Consider the following 4341-nt stretch of genomic DNA (forward strand, 5'->3'; position numbering starts at 1 on the left):
TCTTACAGGTTCTAAACTGCATATAGTGGGTCTTTTCAAAGTTTAATGACAGTGAATCAGCTTTAAACCATTTATTAATGTCAGTGAAAATATGATTAGCAGCTATTTCTAAATCTGTACTTGAGTTGCTACTTATTACAATGCAACTTTTGAAGGAGCTACAACCATTTATTTCAATTATGAGACCAGCTGGGGACCTATTTTTCACCTGCAGCGTGGTGCAAGTTCGTAGAAACATTACTTACAAACAGTTCTTGTGATACAAGAAAAAGATTAAAACTATGTTACTGCAATGAAGTATACGTACATCAGTGTCACAGTTTTACCAATTCAGAACTGGTAAGGAGATTCAATATCACCAAAACTACTCTCATCAGACACGGAAGTTTACAAGTCCTTAAACTGGGAAAACGAAGGACGAGTACATAGTAATAGAAGGATCTGAACTACCTTCCCTTACTTTGCAGATGCCATTCCACTTTTTGCCTCGAGTACAGATAAACATCAACAATGAATGGAAAATCTTAATAGAGTGATATGGAAGCTTGACCTGGAAACTCGATTGAGACTAATACAACATGCAATGAATACATCGAAAAGAAAACAGTAAAAAATAAAAATTTATTACGCCAAGATAGCTTGTTAATTACGATGTTCAGATTACCGATTTCGGCAAGTGAATGCCATCTTCACATACGATTAATCCCCTAAAAGTTTCATCATGACGTATAACATTTCCACTTACACGCTCTGAACATCCTGAAATCATATAACGTTTTGTTGTTGTTGTCTTCAGTCCTGAGACTGGTTTGATGCAGCTCTCCATGCTACTGTATCCTGTGCAAGCTTCTTCATCTTCCAGTACTTACTGCAACCTACATCCTTCTGAATCTGCTTAGTGTATTCATCTCTTGGTCTCCCTCTACAATTTTTACCCTCCACGCTGCCTTCCAATGCTAAATTTGTGATCCCTTGATGCCTCAGAACATGTCCTACCAACCGGTCCCTTCTTCTTGTCAGGTTGTGCCACAAACTCCTCTTCTCCCCAATTCTATTCAATACCTCCTCATTAGTTATGTGATCTACCCATCGAATCTTCAGCATTCTTCTGTAGCACCACATTTCGAAAGCTTCTATTCTCTTGAAACTTCCTGGCAGATTAAAACTGTGTGCCCGACCGAGACTCGAACTCGGGACCTTTGCCTTTCGCGGGCAAGTGCTCTACCAACTGAGCTACCGAAGCACGACTCACGCCCGGTACTCACAGCTTTACTTCTGCCAGTACCTCGTCTCCTACCTTCCAAACATTATCGGGCGTGAGTCGTGCTTCGGTAGCTCAGTTGGTAGAGCATTTGCCCGCGAAAGGCAAAGGTCCCGAGTTCGAGTCTCGGTCGGGCACACAGTTCTAATCTGCCAGGAAGTTTCATATCAGCGCACACTCCGCTGCAGAGTGAAAATCTCATTCTTCTATTCTCTTGTTGTCTAAACTATCTATCGTCCATGTTTCACTTCCATACTTGGCTACACTTCATACAAATACTTTCAGAAATGACTTTCTGACACTTAAATCTATACTCGATGTTAACAAATTTCTCTTCTTCAGAAACGCTTTCCTTGCCATTGCCAGTCTACATTTTATATCCTCTCTACTTCGACCATCATCAGTTACTTTGATCCCCAAATAGCAAAACTCCTTTACCACTAATTCCCTCAGCATTACCCGACTTAATTCGACTACATTCCATTATCCTCGTTTTGCTTTTGTTGATGTTCATCTTATATCCTCCTTTCAAGACACTGTCCATTCCATTCAACTGCTCTTCCAAGTCCTTTGCTGTCCCTGACAGAATTACAATGTCATCGGCGAACCTCAACGTTTTTATTTCTTCTCCATGGACTTTAATACCTACTCCGAATTTTTCTTTTGTTTCCTTTACTGCTTGCTCAATATACAGATTGAATAACATCGGGGAGAGGCTACAACCCTGTCTTACTCCCTTCCCAACCACTGCTTCCCTTTCATGCCCCTCGACTCTTATAACTGCCATCTGGTTTCTGTACAAATTGTAAATAGCCTTTCGCTCCCTGTATTTTACCCCTGACACCTTTAGAATTTGAAAGAGAGTATTCCAGTCAACATTGTCAAAAGCTTTCTCTAAGTCTACAAATGCTAGAAATGTAGGTTTGCCTTTCCTTAATCTATTTTCTAAGATAAGTCGTAGGGTCAGTATTGCCTCATGTGTTCCAACATTTCTGCGGAATCCAAACTGATCTTCGCCGAGATCGGCTTCTACCAGTTTTTCCATTCGTCTGTAAAGAATTCGCGTTAGTATTTTGCAGCTGTGACTTATTAAACTGATAGTTCGGTAATTTTCACATCTGTCGACACCTGCTTTCTTTGGGATTGGAATTATTATATTCTTCTTGAAGTCTGAGGGTATTTCACCTGTCTCATACATCTTGCTCACCAGATGGTAGAGTTTTGTCAGGACTGGCTCTCCCAAGGCCTTCAGTAGTTCCAATGGAATGTTGTCTACTCCCGGGGCCTTGTTTCGACTCAGGTCTTTCAGTGCTCTGTCAAACTCTTCAGGCAGTATCGTATCCCCCATTTCATCTTCATCTACATCCTCTTCCATTTCCATAATATTATCCTCAAGTACATCGCCCCTGTATAGACCCTGTATATACACTTTCCACCTTTCTGCTTTCCCTTCTTTGCTTAGAACTGGGTTTCCATCTGAGCTCTTGATATTCATACAAGTGGCTCTCTTTTCGCCAAAGGTCTCTTTAATTTTCCTGTAGCCAGTATCTATCTTACCCCTAGTGAGATAAGCCTCTACATCCTTACATTTGTCCTCTAGCCATCCCTGCTTAGCCATTTTGCACTTCCTGTCGATCTCATTTTTGAGACGTTTGTATTCCTTTTTGCCTGCTTCATTTACTGCATTTTTATATTTTCTTCTTTCATCAATTAAGTTTAATATTTCTTCTGTTAACCAAGGATTTCTGCTAGCCCTCGTCATTTACCTACTTGATCCTCTGCTGCCTTCACTACATCATCCCTCAGAGCTACCCATTCTTCTTCTACTGTATTTCTTTCCCCCATTATTGTCAATTGTTCCCTTATGCTCTCCCTGAAACTCTGTACAACCTCTGGTTTTTTCAGTTTATCCAGGTCCCATCTCCTTAAATTCCCACCTTTTTGCAGTTTCTTCAGTTTTAATCTGCAGTTCATAACCAATAGATTGTAGTCAGAGTCCACGTCTGCCCCTGGAAATGTCTTACAATTTAAAACCTGGTTCCTAAATCTCTGTCTTACCATTATATACTCTATCTGATAACCTTTTAGTATCTCCAGGGTTCTTCCATGAATACAACCTTCTTTCATGATTCTTAAACCAAGTGTTAGCTATGATTAAGTTATGCTCTGTGCAAAATTCTACCAGACGGCTTCCTCTTTCATTTCTTAGTCCCAATCCATATTCACCTACTATGTTTCCTTTTCTCCCTTTTCCTACTGTCGAATTCCAGTCACCCATGACTATTAAATTTTCGTCTCCCTTCACTACCTGAATAATTTCTTTTATCTCATCATACATTTCATCGATTTCTTGATCATCTGCACAGCTAGATGGCATATAAACTTGTATTACTGTAGTAGGTGTGGGCTTCATGTCTATCTTGGCCACAATAATGCGTTCACTATGCTGTTTGTAGTTGCTTACCCGCACTCCTACTTTTTTATTCATTATTAAACCTACTCCTGCATTACCCCTATTTGATTTTGTATTTATAACCCAGTAGTCACCTGACCAAAAGTCTTGTTCCTCCTGCCACCGAACTTCACTAATTCCCACTATATCTAACTTCAACCTATCCATTTCCATTTTTAAATTTTCTAACCTAACTGCCCGATTAAGGGATCTGACATTCCACCCTCCGATCCGTAGAACGCCAGTTTTCTTTCTCCTGATAACGGCGTCCTCTTGAGTAGTCCCCGCCCGGAGATCCGAATGGGGGACTATTTTACCTCCGGAATATTTTACCCAAGAGGACGCCATCATCTTTTAACCATACAGTGAAGCTGCATGCCCCCGGGAAAAATTACGGCTGTAGTTTCCCCTTGCTTTTAGCCATTCGCAGTACCAGCACAGCAAGGCCGTATTGGTCAGTGTTGCAAGGACAGGTCAGTCAATCATCCAGACTGCTGCCCTTGCAACTACTGAAAATGCTGCTGCCCCTCTTCAGGAACCACACGTTTGTCTGGCCTCTCAACAGATACCCCTCCGTTGTGGTTGCACCTACGGTACGGTCATCTGTATCGCTGAGGCACGCAAGCCT

At 41.3% G+C, this 4341-nt stretch overlaps 1 non-coding gene across 1 annotated transcript; it reads left to right on the forward strand.

Annotated features, from left to right (window-relative positions):
* The first annotated feature begins 1324 nt into the window (after window positions 1-1324).
* Window positions 1325-1399, forward strand: Trnas-cga (transfer RNA serine (anticodon CGA)). The gene has a single exon. It is a non-coding gene; the product is annotated as a tRNA-Ser (tRNA).
* The last annotated feature ends 2942 nt before the right edge of the window (window positions 1400-4341 follow it).

This window comes from Schistocerca serialis, chromosome 4 (assembly GCF_023864345.2).
Source record: "Schistocerca serialis cubense isolate TAMUIC-IGC-003099 chromosome 4, iqSchSeri2.2, whole genome shotgun sequence".
Classification (NCBI taxonomy): domain Eukaryota; kingdom Metazoa; phylum Arthropoda; class Insecta; order Orthoptera; family Acrididae; genus Schistocerca; species Schistocerca serialis.